The sequence below is a fragment of the Schistocerca serialis genome, chromosome 1 (genome assembly GCF_023864345.2).
Source record: "Schistocerca serialis cubense isolate TAMUIC-IGC-003099 chromosome 1, iqSchSeri2.2, whole genome shotgun sequence".
Classification (NCBI taxonomy): Eukaryota; Metazoa; Arthropoda; class Insecta; order Orthoptera; family Acrididae; genus Schistocerca; species Schistocerca serialis.
The window spans coordinates 34,956,300-34,971,218 of NC_064638.1; positions in this window are offsets into that span (position 1 = coordinate 34,956,300).

Below are 14,919 nucleotides of genomic sequence, written 5' to 3' on the forward strand. Positions count from 1 at the left end.
GTTCTTTCGCGATCTGGGAACGATTTTGGACCATAACCTTCGGGAGCAGATAACCTGCTATGTGGACGATATTCTGATTGGAGAAGGCACAACGAGGTACTTGGTGCACTGGTATACAAGATGAAAGCACATAGGGTGACGGTTAATATCACAAGTCATGTATAGGGAGCCATCAGGTACATTTCTTGGGACATATAATTTCAGGTCATGGAATATCACCAGACCCAGAAAAGTTAGCGGCGACAGCCGAATTCGGGATACCCCAGACAAGAAAACAGCTCTGTGGATTTTTGGGTGTGGCTAATTTTTATAAAAAGTTCATATATGTGGAACAATTAGCCATCCCAAAACTGTGTGGCATGACCGGCAAGAAAACGCCATTTGTGTGGGACGAGATGGTGGACCGTGAGTTTAAGAGTTTAAAGGCAGCTTTGGTTGCGGCCCCGATCTTGTCACACCCGAACTTGTCAGAAGATTTCTGCATGGCCACAGACAGCTCACAAACAGGTCTCGGTGTTGTCATCTTCCACGAATACATGGAGAATGGGAGGATGAAACACAAAACCATTGCCTTCGGAAGCAGAGTGCTCTCGAAGTGCGAACGAAATTATTCCGTGACTGAACTAGAAGCTTTGGCCGTGGTCTGGGCATTCCAGAAATATAGGTACTTCCTATTTGGAAGAAAAACGCGAGTGTACACGAACCATAAGGCACAGGACTTTTTAATGACGGCGAAGTTAACGACAGGGAGATTGGGCCAGTGGATTTCCATACTCCAGGAGTATGGCTTTACACCGATCTACATCCCAGGTCCCACGAACATCATTGCGGACGCACTGTCTCGTTCTCCCATGGGAGGGACAACTCGAAAGGGTAGATGTGCTGAGGGCGAACCCTTCTCGATTTATTACATAAAAAAGGTGGCATTCGAGAATTTTATAATGGTGTCAATGAGTAACATACAGGCAGAACAGGATAAAGATCCACACGTCCTCAATGTTAAAGAAAGATTTAGAGATACACAGCCGCAGATCAGGCATCATTACCTGCTGAGGAAAGGAGTACTTTTCTACAGGCGTAGCGTGCATACCACAGTCTGGGTAGTGTGTGTGTGCCAGAGGACATTATTAACAAAGTAATCTGGTACACACACCTCAGTAGCACTCACTTTGGCCCAAGAAAGTGCTACCTAAAGGTAAAGAGCCTGTGCTATTTCCGAAACATGGAGAGGAGAATTCGTAAAGTACTGGGCGTGTGCAAACATTGTCAGAGGGCAAAAACACTCGCAGTACGCACGCAGGCACCAATGTACCCGATTATTCTCTCCATATTGCGGGAAACAGCGGCGACAGATCTCTTGGGGCCCCTGCCTAGAACGGCACGAGGGTATATCTACACAATGGTGGTTATGGAGTTAACGTCCAAGTTCGTAACACTGTCACTTCTAAAAAGGGCAACTGGTACGACCATCAGCAACGCATTGCATCGTGACTTCCTGCAGCGAGTGGACCGCGTTGAACGGATGCTGTCGGATAATGGTCCACAATACCGTTCTCAGAAGTGGCAGGACACATTACAACAGTACCACATAAGACCAATCTACATTAGCAGGTGCCATCCTAGTTCGAATCCAAGTGAACACCCCGTGAAGGACCTGGGCACCCTGTGCAGAGCGTACTGCGCCACCTGGGATGTGACTTCCAAGGAGTAATCAATGAGTTGCCACACGGCACGACAGCTTACCCCCCGGTCACAGTGCTAAACAACAAGCACCCACCAGAGTACATACGGGACATGGTAGACTTCCCACCAAGGCCCAGACTTAGGCACAAGGAAATTGCACGACAGGCGCTGCAGAACATTAAGATAGCAGTTCAAAGACGCAAGAAAAGAGCTGATAAAAAGGCAACAGTCAGGGAATTTCGGGTAGGACAGAAAGTCCTAGTGAAATCCTACCGTCTCTCTAACCGACAGAAACGACTTTGTCACAAATTATTTGCGGCATACTACGGACCTGTACGTGTACAGAGGATAGCCCATGCGAATTCGGTTCAACTGGAAAGCCTGAAGTCTGTCAAATCTCTTTGGGTGCATCATGTGACCCACGTAAAGATATATGTATAATAGATTAATAATATGTGTACTAGTAAATAAGTCAGTAACTTCCTCTGTTTGAAATGAATGTAAAGTAATTTTTCGCTCAGCAGGAGTGTATTTTCTCTTTGAAAATGTTATTTACTCTTTTTGTAGTAAAACCTAAGAGATGGAGACATTTTTCTTTCAGCAAGAAGAGATGAAGTTACGTTTTCTTTCAGCAGGAATGTAATGTTAAAGTAATTATTTTCTCTTTTGCAGTCGTATAAATGTAGTAGTAAATAAAGGGTAATTTCTCTTTCAGTAAATGTAAAAATGTAAATACTGAAGTTACTTTTTCTTCAGCAGTAAGTTATTCTCTCTTTGAAAATGTCATTTTCGTTTTGTAGTAATCTAAATATGAAATGAATTTTCTTTTTCGGGAAATGGTGTAATGTTGGTCAGCTATGCAAGTCAGGATTTTGGGCCATTGTGTTTGTTCTAAAGTGTAAATTTATATTTTTGTTTTGTGTGGGGACGCTGGGTTGCGTATGAGTGTTTTTCTTTTGGAACCATGAGTAGATTTATATTTTTGGCATGGTATAATGAGGATGGATGGTAAGCCCTGACAAATACAGTTATGCTTCAATACGAAGTATTCGGGGGCTATTGGTAGATGTTTGGTGTGCCTCAGGGGCAAGTCAGCGACTTGCGTGGTTTTTAATTTTATTTATTATTAGAGGGTACCTTCGCTGCCAAGACCCGGTACAAGGTAGCTCAATGAAAGTAGGTGGGCACTGTGCAGAAGCACGAGCAAGGCTTACGGTTCGTCTCAATGCCAAGACCCAGTAAAGACAACCAGGATATTGTGTGTAAGGGGACTTACCGCATTGTGTGGAAGCGTAATTTGCACTAATTAGATGTTTCAGGGACATACCTGTAAATATGTAATGCTGCAACAATTCATCAATTAATATCTATTCATTTAACAGGAAAGACACATCTGCGCAGTCTGGGTAAATAGAGTTAAGAGATGAGACAGCCATTCTGAACATCGGAGTAGCAACACATCAGAAAGCAAGAGAGTCATACAGGAATTCCTTTTTGTTTTTCAAACATGACTAACCAGTAGTCTGACTGCATGACTTGCATGGAAAAGAACACTAACCCATTAAATATGTGTGAATGAGAGAATGGAGGATCCTCACCTTATTGTGCATATTTAGCAGTAAGATTATACTTATTTTGTTTGGGCACAAATTGCCATTACCCCAGTGAACAATTTGGGCACATATTGCCATGCAGATCTAGGGGTATTTCACATAGAAAGTCTAGAGGTTTTCAAAGATATGTTTGTTTTGGGCACAAGTTGCCACTATCTTGTAAAATGGGCACATTTTGCCATTATTAATTAGATGATTCTAAGGGTATAATATTTTTTATACAGCGTGGGCACGTGTTGCCATTGTAAAAATGTTGTCTATAATTCTATGTCCATCTACTTTTGTTTATACAAACTATTTTACGTATCCAAATATCTCTGTATATTTTTGTCTTTTATGCCTTTAAGTGAATGTTAACTACTTTATGTTTATGCTGTGATGTTAGAATTAAATGTCAGCCAGTTGAAGTCCATATCCTAAATGACAATACTTGTAGCACAAATGTGCTCCGACAGGATGTTTGCTGGTGATACTGCTGCAAGTCACATAACATTTTCAATAATCCATTAAATTTAAATGCACATCAAGCAATAAAATCACATTAAAGTTGTTATCTCTTTGTGATGTGCTTGTTGTCGATTACATACTGCTAAAAATACGCAGATCACCATTGAATCATTGTTTGTAAATTAGCAGACTTTATACTGCCAATATGACTTTAAAGTTTCATGTCATGGACATTAACAGTAAATGCGCAGGTCACAAGAATTTGATAAGTCATGCTACTGCCACTTCTCTCGTGTTCTCATTTGTTCCATATTATGTTAATCAGGGAAAGTAACAGTAACGAAATTGTAAGATTAGAGAGTGGTCATGCTTCATCGTTGCATTTTATAATGTTGTACAGAATGGACGGCCACAGTTAATAAGTAAGTGAATGAGTGTGTTAGCTATGTAGGAGGTACGTTTGAGGCCTTAAATTTGTAGAAGGGGGACTACCATGAGGTACAACAGACAGCTACACTGTTAATATTATCTGTTCTGTATTGCATTAATTTTTCTTTTTTATTGCTCACTGGGTCATCTGATTAGTTATGTACTCATGATGAGTCACAGAACAAGTAGTTCTATCAAGAGGTGACCAGTAGTCAAGTAATTGATGACCACAGTTTTAATTTAAATGTAAAATCTTGAGGGGTAGTCCCCACACAAATCTGAATGAATGTGGCACATTGGCACAATGCAGGGTAGGATTGAGGAATTTCGAAATGGTTCAGTCAACACAAGTCGAAATTTGTTCGCTAAGGGATATGTTACGTAAGGTAGCAGATTTTGCACCTTACATCAGTACTAACACACAGAATAAAAACTGATAATTGGCCCACCGGTAGTAGAGAATGGACACAGAAAAGGAAGTTGTGTGTGTCATGTCAGACTAACGAGATGGGCTAAGACGCTGGAACACGGCCGGAACCCCTAAGGAAGGTGTTTATGTCACGTCAAACTAACGGGATGGCCGCGGCCGGACTCCTTTCTCGGCTGGCACTTCAGACCACCAAAGACGTTCGGAGAGGCTGGGCCATCACAACAAGAAGCGAGAAGGAGCTATATGAGAAAGAGAGAAAGAAGATTGCGCGCCACAGTGGAAAAATGCGGAAGACTGTGACGGGATTGGCGCAGTGCGCGTAGAGATACGTGTTAAAAGTTTGGCGGCAACAGTAAAAGCGGGAGAATTCTGTGTCGTGGTTGGGTACAAACGCGCACGGACACATGGATGTCTGTGTCGTGATTGGCTACCAACGCGCACGGATCCATGCGGCGAAGAACGGCCAGGTTTGCAAAAACTCTGAAGGAGGACTCTGGAGTCGGCTGTGGAGGAGAGTAGTCGCGGTGTCTTGCTGCCCTGCTTGGAGAGCGTGGAGAGAAGTAGGTTGGAGAAGTTACCAGCATTGAGTCCAGTAGTTACTCTCCAAGTCTAAATAGTTTAGAGCATATGACTCCACACACGTAGCATTATCTATTCCTCTGAGGAGAGAAACAGATTTGTACTAACTTGTGGTGTTCATATGCAATCTGAAGTGTACCTTTGCTGCCGCGCACTTAAGTCGACCAACTACTCTTGGCATATGTGCAAGTAGCTTGAGTATTGGCTAGTGACGGACTCCGAAATTGAGCACTTGCTTACAGGAGGCTACAGACGCAAACCACGTCCACGTTGGAGATTAAAGCCAAGCTCGCTCACGGGGCAGACGGCATCACGACGTTGGCTGGGCCGACTGTCGTAATCATCACGGAGAATTACGGGGATATTAGCAAATATCAGCCAAAGTAGGGCACTGTAATTCTAAATGAGTTCGTATTCCACTAGCTCTTTGACTGGCGCTCTCTGAGTCTGTGTCCGTTCAGGCAGAACTTCAATAGAGTCACTTGCGGGTTCAGTGTTGACTTAAGTAGTTAGAAAAAGAGAATGCATTGTGCCAATGATAGGCTAGTTAGGTTAGCGAGTGTATTGTATTGTCATGTTAGGCTAGAAATATTGCTCATCCTGTTTTCTGAATAAATCTTAATAAATCATATGCTAATTACCGCATTATTGATTTTGTAACTAGCAACCATCATATTTTTGTTTAATAATTAGAGTGTAATGGCAATTTCGATGCAAATGATACTGGGGGCAAAACTGCGCATTTAAACAGAGCCAACTTCAGTCAGATAGCAACTCATGGTCGACTAAGACTACCAATAGATATTTTACAATATATCGATAATTTTACAATAAAACCCCCATATGTTGCACGTCTTTAAGTACTGAAAGCCCCTTGGGGAGTGTTTTCCATTTCTATAATTTTGAAAAGGGTTCAGGCTATAAGTCATGTTTGATATCTTTCGATTCAAGTTCCACCACAGACAGGAGCCACAAATAAATCAATTTTTTAGTACAGCCATAATAGGCAAATAATTAGCACCAAAAAAAGTACACTACCCTTGTTGATAGTGTGTATAGCATAATTTCCTTAAATATTTAGCATTATTGAAATGTGAGTGAAACTGCAATAAAATGAAACAATGTCTTTCTTTAGTGTGTTCACCTGGTCTTTCTATAGATTGAAAAGATCCTTCCTTGTCGCGATTATTGAAAAGTGTAATGAAGTATGTCAAATTTTGATATGCTTTGGAACAGGTATTTGCCATTATGCAGCTTCATTGGATAAAGAGGGCTCAAAGTTAGATGCATCAGAAATATATTCATTCTCGGTCATTTTGTCTTCATTACTGTCTGTAACGTATTTTTCAGTGTTATTTATCTCAAAGTCTTCATTAGGATCACATATAGTAGGCTTTTTACCTGTGTTTGTAGTCTTGACATCAGCAGTTATCTGTAACCTGGTGCCAGAGTGAACAGTTTGACTATTATTTCCTTTGCCATCTTTATTTTCTCCACAACCGAAAGGTATCTGGATAATGATCACTGAGTGATTCAGCCCTCGATTTTCTTTGTTTTTTTTCTGAAAGACAGAAAGGTGAATTATTTTCATTAAAAAAAAGATTTGTGAGATTATTTTGGTGATCGATCATAACCTACATATGTATTGGTAATTTTTTCTCTCTGTGTAGCCTGTGGGCTCGTAGGGATAGATAGGTGCCATCATCATCACATGGTCATTTTCAGATGAATGTTATGAATAAAATATATATTGCAGCTGACAAGAAAACCAATTTTTTCAGAGCATGCAGCGATTATGTTTATTTTACTATTTGATAAACCTGCATTTCTTTGTTAAACATAATGATTTCTCAATTTGTAACACATTCCGATATTACAACTCTGTGTTATTTGTCATAAAGCGGTGTGAAGAAAGAATAATATGTATGCATTGATTATAAAACTTTCATTATCCATGCATTTGTGACACTAGAAAATTTCGAGATAGTAGTAATCTAATTACAAATGTAGATACTTAACTTCTTGTGCTCTACTTACCTCCTCTATAATACAATAACTGTTTAAACTACTTAACACAAAAAATCAAAGATACATTTACATTAATTATACAGTATGCACAATCAAGCTTAATAAAGACTGAAATGAAACGAAATAAATATGAAAATCAAGGTATTCTAGAAGCGCATTTATAAACATATATTTTAGGCTTCCCCATACTGATGGGTTTTCCCTGAGAGTTTCAAATGGAAGTCAAAGGCAAGTCAAATAGAGGTTACTATCTTCATTTGGTCCCTTAAGAAGTTACAAGTTATGAAATAATTTTTCAACAGTAAGATTCAAACTGACTGCCCTAGTTGCTATTCCTGAACAGGTATGTTGTTCCTTTTACAAAAGAAATCATAGGATAATATCTCTGTTGTTCAGATCTATTATTTATGTTTCACACCAAAGCAGTCATAGAGCCAGAGAGGTGCACCCATTTAAGTCAGTGACTACAACTAGATAAAGCTTTACATGATACTGGGTGTGTTCAACAGAAAAAAAAACGTTTTTCTGCTCGTAGTTCTGGAATATAAAATGTATACATCTCCAGTACTAATCTTGATGTGTGCAGTGTGTAAAAACTGTTGCTTAAATCTAGATGTCTCTAGTTCATCTTGTTGTAGTTCCATGTTTATTAAATGAAGTATGTAATAATTGTGTATAACCTGCTGGTAAGCTCTTCAATGCACTCAAGCACTTATTTTAAATATGTACTTTCAGTACACCTGTCCACATGGCATGGGTATTAAAAAGCAATTCATGTAGAATCTGCTTTTAACAGATATCTAGTAATCACTCTACAGTTTTTAAATTTCATGCAACAATTTACAAAAATTCTAAAACATCTGAACACACTCATGGACGATTTCCATGGCCTAGGGATGTGTAAGTAAGTGCCTATATTTATATTTTGCATACATATGAGTCCTCAAACTCCTAACTGCCTCTTTTTTACTGAACAAATTTTGTTCTTGATTAGGTTTTAATTAAAAATTATCTGGGCCTGTGCCCTCAAAATTTCATAACCCTCAAGAGTGGAGGCTCCCAAAGAGGGCCATTCCCCTTGCCCCTTCTTGGTCTACAACACCACTGTGATTATTTCCTCTGGGCTAGCAAGGCTCCACTACATAATTATGTCTGATGGCCACATTTTACAGCTAGTGCTCACTTCCCAGGCGGCGAGTGAGTATGAACGCCCTTGCATCCTGAACAGCTCTACTTTAGATAGATCATGAAAGATTCTAACTGATGACATTTTATTTGGAATAAAAGCACATTTTTTAAGAATATTGTGTTTATTAATATGATACATAAATTTCCTGTACATAAGCTTATATAAGATTTTAGAAAGATTTGTCAGCAATGAAATTGACCAATAGTTGGAAACCTCAGCTTTATCTCTTCCTCTGAACAGTAATTCATTCAATCCATATTTGAGTCTAGGGACAGTGCCTTGATTTCTAGGCTCACTAAATATGTGACTGAGGACCTTAAGAATAAATTTACACCAGTGCTTCAGTACACCAGTACTCCAGTGGCACTTTTGTTTTTAATTTGACTGATCACCACTACATTTTGTTTTACTCTAAGCGATTGAAGGCTTATTCATAACACTTGATGGAACGAAATGTCAAAACATTCCTCATGGCGACAGTCACTCAGACCATGAACAATTTGGAATGGGAAGGAAAAGAATGAGACAACACTGTAAAGGTTTCATGGGAAGAACATTTTGACATTGACTCTGGTGGGGGCGGACTGTTTCATCGCCTCCTAGTATAGGAAGTTAACCTATTTTCTCTCCCACACTCACTCGCGTGCCTTTGTGCTTTTGTGCCTTCTTAGTTATAATTTTGTTCCTTTGCTTTGTTTTTGTGATAAACTGCAAATGTCCCATGATGACTTGGAATTTTCTTATCAATTGAGTGTTATTCCCTAAGAGAGACCACATATCTGAAGATGATGATTTAGGTTTAACAACAACTCATCAGAGCTGACACCTGCACTATGTATAAATAGAAACATCAATTGATGATGCAGTTTTCATTAAATATCCTTATAGTAAGAGCAGAAGTCAGCTCTGTGGAGGAAAAATACAGTTGCTTATGACGTTATTTGCTATGTAGGACAGGCAAAAATGTAATGGGAAAAGTAAACAGACTCTTTGTTTCCCTTGTAAATATTGTATGATGTGACTGTATCTGTACATTTTCGCTAGCAAATAAACGATGTTTTAGAATTTTCTTTCATTTCTCAATAACTTGCCACATAAAATTCATCAAGAACATCAATAGACTTTATCATTGATAGGTCCGTAATTGTGATACCATACATTGCGTTTTTGTGTCACAGATGGAATACAACTGTAATGATACCAACGAAAAATGTGATAAGTTTCTGACCATATTTAAACATTTTTTTGAAATAGCTTTTTCCAAGAAAAAACTACATTCAGCTCTCTTCAAAAAACAAACAAGTGAATCACAAAATGTATAAAGACATGTCAAAATAAGAGGAGACTGTATGAGTATTCCAAGCAAAATACTACTCCTAATTTTATTACCTACTTCAGAACGATACAAAGAAATAGTAACATTTGAAAGTAAGAAAAGCTAGAAAATGACAAATTAATGTGCAATTCCAAGAATAAAACTTTAGCAACCTAGCAAATTATAAGAAGAAAAAAGGGTGTAGAGTCAGTTAATCACAGTAATATACAAAGCAAGGTGGTGCAGTTGTTAGCCAACTGGACTCGGATTTGGGAGGATGAGACTTGAAACCTGTGTCTGGCCTCCTTATTTAGGTTTCCTGTGTTTTTCCTAAATCGCTTCAGGCAAAGGCCAGGGTAGTTCCTTTGAAAGTGCACAGCTGAGTTCCTTCCACATCCTTCCCTAATCTTCTGGGACTGATGATCTCACTGTTTGGTCCCCTCCACTGAATCAATCAACCAACCAACGGTAATACAGAGCTGACTGTGAATAACAATAAACTAACTGACCTGAGGCAATGGTTGAAAGCACTAGCCATACTTGAGGAATAGTCTAAAATTATTCACTGGGTGCTGATGAGATGCCATATGCTAACAGCAAAACTAGTGCAGCATTTATTGTACTACCATTGGCAGATGTAGTAAATTAATCATATGAGAGTGGTGTATTTTCAAATAGACTGAAACCTGGCAAAGTAACACCTTTGTATAATAAGGGTGCAAAATGTGGAATGTCTGCTTATTGGCCAGTGTCATTTTTGTCAGGATGCAGCAAAATTGCGGAAAAAATGTTCGTTATAGGACTAACATCCTTCTAAATGAAGAAAGGCTGATAAATGACTCATAACATGGGTTCAGAGCTGGAAAGTCAACCCCATCAGCAGTCTTTGTCTTTCTAAATGAAATACTAACAACAATTAATGATGAGCAGCATGTTTCTGGATTATTTCTTAATCTTAGTAAAGCCTTTGATGTTACTGGTCATGATGTTGATTTACATAAATAACTATGGAATTAGAGGCCAGTCAGAAAACGGGATCTAACCATACCTCACCAACTGTCAACAGAAATAAAATATAAAAAGTAACACACACACACACACACAAGGAATCCGGTATGGAGTCCCACAAGGGTCAGTTGTGGAACCTGTCCTATTTGTCCCGTATGTAAGTGACTTGGCTGATAAAATACATGATGGACCACAGTATTCTTTGCAGATCACATCAGTATTCCAATTAAATCACACAGTGAGGAAACCCTCCAGGTAACTGAAAAATCAGCTATGCCTAGCTGTGCTTAGCACAGTGGATCAGGACCAATACGCTGATCATAAATTCTGAAAAAACTGGGATAGTTAACTTTCACATTGCACATATCCTCCATCCTGCAATTTCCCATTTTCATCATTGAAGAAAAAAATGTGTCAAATGTGACTGACACCATTTTTAGGCCTACTCATTCAGAAGGTTTTCAAATGTGAGATGCACCTTGACAATCTAAATAAAAAATCTTGTTACACTTACCAGTACGTATACTGTTATAATTCCCACATACAAGTTTCTCATCATTGGTAAAAATGTACCATGGTAGTATACAGCCACTGCTGATGTATGGAGTAATTTTTGGGGGAGAATAGCACAATTTTTAAAAAAAGATTTAAAATACAAAAAAGATTATCACAGTGATAAAGAAAGCACAATGCAGGGATTCCTGTAGGACACTTTTTAAAAGAATGAAAATACTGCCTCTCTCTTATTTGCATGTATACAAAATACTAATTTTTACAAAATGGAGCATCTTAAGGAAAGACAACATCTTCAAATTTAACTATGTTTTTCATACATATGAATATACACATAAGTACAGTAAGTACAAACTTAAGCAATTTGGAATCACATTGTATTTGTTGATGCAGATATTTTGAATAATTAATTTTTAGTTTAACAGTTGTCACATAATACAAGGGGCAATTTCTCACATATAATTCACAATTGATACAGCGCTTGGTCTCATAAACCCTGAGGTCTATACAATCTATTTGATTTTTCTTCTTTTTGCTACATAAAAATTTATTTACATATTCATCCAAAAATCTTTCTAGATTGTGGAGTACTTCATTCGTTTGCATATATTGTGTATGCACACACACACACACACACACACACACACACACACACACTGACAAACAAAATTTAACAGTAGGTTGTTGTTATTACAGAAGTTGTGAAAATATACCTGTCGACCACTATTTTGATTTTATTCAAAATAAAATAAAAAGAGAGTGAAATCGAATGGCAAACAGCAGTAACTACTCCATGATAACCACGACAGAATGATTGTGGTCCAAAATAGAGCCACCAGGGAGCAGTGATGGGAGTCAAGTGACATTACAAAGTACAGCTGTTGCTGGGTGAATATCTGAATTTCTCTGAGGAAGTATGTGGTGAAGGTTATTGTCCATGGACATTTCCTTCAACACAATGTGTTATTATGGTAGCGTGCAAAGCAAACTCCCAACTTTTTACATCAGGCCTAACTTTAAATGCTTTTTATTTCTTTTTCATGACCCTTCATTTATGGTAGGATGGAGTTGGGTCTTCTGTATGTTTGAGGTTGATTTGAGTAATTCCCTAGGCACGGGACATGCAGTGCCTAATGCAGTGTCCTATTCTGAATTTTTTGCAGTCTCTCGAATATGTTTTGGCTAAGTAGACCTAGACAGGATGGGCATTTCCTACTACAGATCACACAAGCATTCAATAGAGCCTCACTCTCGGTGTTGCCACCTGACTACTGTTAGGGTAGAGTTCACTCAGCTTCATGCTGGCTTTCTTTCTGAGCTCGTTTATATGAACTCTCCAAGCGAGGCATTGATCTGGGGTTATGCCTAGGTACTTAGCTGTCCCTCTCCAAGGTATGTCCCACCTGTGTAGTCTGACTGGATGTTGTCTTGTCTGTGGTGTACTGGGAAATGTTTACCTTGTCTCTGTGCAGGCATCAGGGCCTCAGTCTTGTCACAGCTGATTGTGATGCACCGTTTCCTGGCCCAGGTTTCGATTTTGTGTAACAGGTGCTTATTGCTGCTGGCGACGAAAAAATCTGCGTCATCAGCATACTCAGCTGTTTGTTTCTCTGGGGCAGTTGGTGTGTCAGTAGCACACAAGTTGTACCACACAAAGCCTAGCACCAATCCCCGTGGGACACCAGCTCGTGTGGTCCATGGGGACCACTTGACGGTATCAACTTCATCACAGAAAGTATGGTTGGCTTGTTAACGGCTCAGCAATTTAACGACTTGGTCAGTAATCCTAGTGTGTACAGCCTGTACAGAAGTCCAGTGTGCCACCCACTTCTGGATTCCTAAGCTACGTCTGATAGAAAAAAGTCGCAGTAGCCTTTCAGTCTGAAGACTTCTGTGGCAGCTTCGACCACTCTCTGTGGTGCTGCATGTTCTTTGAGAACTCCGAACTGGAATTGGGGAAGCATTTCTTTTCTGTGTATGTATTATTCAGTGTAAACCATTATGAAGAGCTTGTATAGTTTACTCAGAGTTGGTACTCGACTTACTTGTTGGCTGCCCTTGGAGAAGATGGGGTCTTTTCCAGGCCTAGCGATCGCGAACGCTTCCTCATGTTTCCACTGTTTCGGGAATTTTTTCTCTCACGTGATCTCATTGAAAGTTTCTGTCAGCTTTTCCATCGCTAGCTGGGACAGGTGTTTAAGCAACTCATTGGTGAGGAATAATGACCTGGGGCTTTCTTTGAGGGCAATGATTTGATGGCTTAGCTGCTTCCTCTGTCGAGAAGGCAGGCATGTCGTCAGATGCATTATCTTCTGCTGCAAGGTATGCATTTAACTGTTGTCTGAGCGTTCTTTCATGTTCCCAGTCCAATGCCTCTGCTGGAGTGAACATTTTTCTCGAGCACGTCGGCTAGTGCCTTGGCTTTATCGTGAACACTGACCACTAGTCTTCTCTCGTCGTTTTGTTAGTGAACTTCTTGGGGGCTTGCAAGAGGCTTTTATCCTGCACTTTAAGCGTCATGAGGCGGTTTGACTCATTGCTGGTTCCTGTGCTCAGTGAGTGACAGTTTTAGCTCTCTTGATACCATATTGAACAACCCCCTGGTGAACGGATTCGAGCTAGTTTCCATTCTTTCGTGATGCTATTTTGGTGCCTAATCTGGCCAAACAGCTGGCAGTCACTGGGTGTGAGGTGGGGCTGGAGGGGAATCAGGTGTTGTACCCTTTGGTGCTTGCAGAATCATATTGTTGTAACTTATCAGCATTTGTTTGTGTCTTCTGTTGGGAGTAGGGAGTTTGTGATTTCTGCAGTTGTTTTCTTTGTATAGTTCACAGTTGGTAAGATTGTTTGTGATACAATACTGGGTGTTCAATTGCCACCTGCTCACGTAAATCTCAAAGATTACAGGGTTGTAGTCAGATGACATTTTGTCATGGACACAAATAATGCGAGACATTCTGTAACAGCTATATCGAGGACGCCCGACCTGCTACCGTTCAGGAGAAAGTGCGTGGGTTTCTCAAGGCCCCACACATGTAAGTGGTGGATGTGCGTGATGTGCTTCAGTTTTCGGCCCGCATCTATTTGCACATCTGGAATGGCAATCTGTGTGTTTTGTGTTGAGGTCGCCTCCAGCTATGAACTTGCCCCTAATTTTGCTATGTTGTCTTCTTCTAGTGTGTGGGTGGAAGGGTGGTATGTCACAACCATAGTTGGACCTGTGGTTGTCGCTACCTCTATTGTTAGTGTCCAACTACGTTATGTCTGGCAGGTATACTTGGTGTGCGGAATCTCCTTTTGGACGTAAATTACTACCCCGCCCCCTGGAGTAGGTCAGTGTTGTCAGTAGTTGAGGTAGTCTGGTGCCTTTACTCAAATTCCTTGTTTAAAGTGAGTCTCTGACAGCAGGCATATGTCAACGTTTTCGTCCGCCAGGAACTGTTTGAATTTCAGTGCCTGTTGAACGAGGCAATTGGCTTAAAATGTGCCCAATTTGAAATCCTGCGCAACTGCCCTAGTCATGGTGGATTTTTGCGACACTGGAGATCGCAGGAGGCTGCGAGGACCTAACTGCAGAGCTAATGTCAGCGGAGAGTTTACAGAATTCTTTGTCATGGTCTGCATGAGTTTATTTACAAGCTTGATGACTTCTGTAAATGCAGTTGTGAAGTGTTGTATGCACATT